Below are 680 nucleotides of genomic sequence, written 5' to 3'. Positions count from 1 at the left end.
TCACTTTGGGTAGTATGAACATTTTCACTATGTTGATTCTTCCAATCCAAGAGCATGGGATATCTTTCCATCTTCTTGTATCCTCTCTAATTTCTCTCAGCAGTGGTTTGTAGTTCTCATTATAGAGATTTTTCACATCCTTGGTTAATTCAATTCCTAAGTATTTTATTTTTTTGGTGGCTATTGTAAACGGGCAGGCTTTCTTGATTTCTCATTCTGCCTGTTCACTATTGGAGAAAGGAAATGCTACTGATTTTTGTGTGTTGATTTTGTATCCTGCTACTATGCTGAAATCATTTATCACCTCCAAGAGTTTTTTTGTAGATGCTTTAGGCTGTTTGATGTATAGGATCATGTCATCTGCAAACAGGGACAGTTTGACTTCATCTTTTTCAATCTGGATGCCCTTTATTTCTTTCACTTCTCTGATTGCTCTGACTAGTACTTCCAACACTATGTTGAATAGGAGTGGTGAGAGTGGGCATCCTTGTCTGGTTCCTGTTCTTAAAGGAAAAGCTTTCAGCTTTTCCCCATTCAGGATGACATTGGCAGTGGTTTATCATATATGGCTTTAATTATAGAAGCTTTTTAGTTTGATATAGTCCCATTTGTTTATTTTTCCTTTGGTTGCCTATGCTTTTGAGGTCATATTCATGAAGTCTGTGTCCAGTCCTATTTCT

This window comes from Galeopterus variegatus, unplaced genomic scaffold (genome assembly GCF_000696425.1).
Source record: "Galeopterus variegatus unplaced genomic scaffold, G_variegatus-3.0.2 Scaffold545, whole genome shotgun sequence".
NCBI classification, from domain to species: Eukaryota; Metazoa; Chordata; class Mammalia; order Dermoptera; family Cynocephalidae; genus Galeopterus; species Galeopterus variegatus.
Note: the sequence above shows the minus strand (reverse complement) of the source record.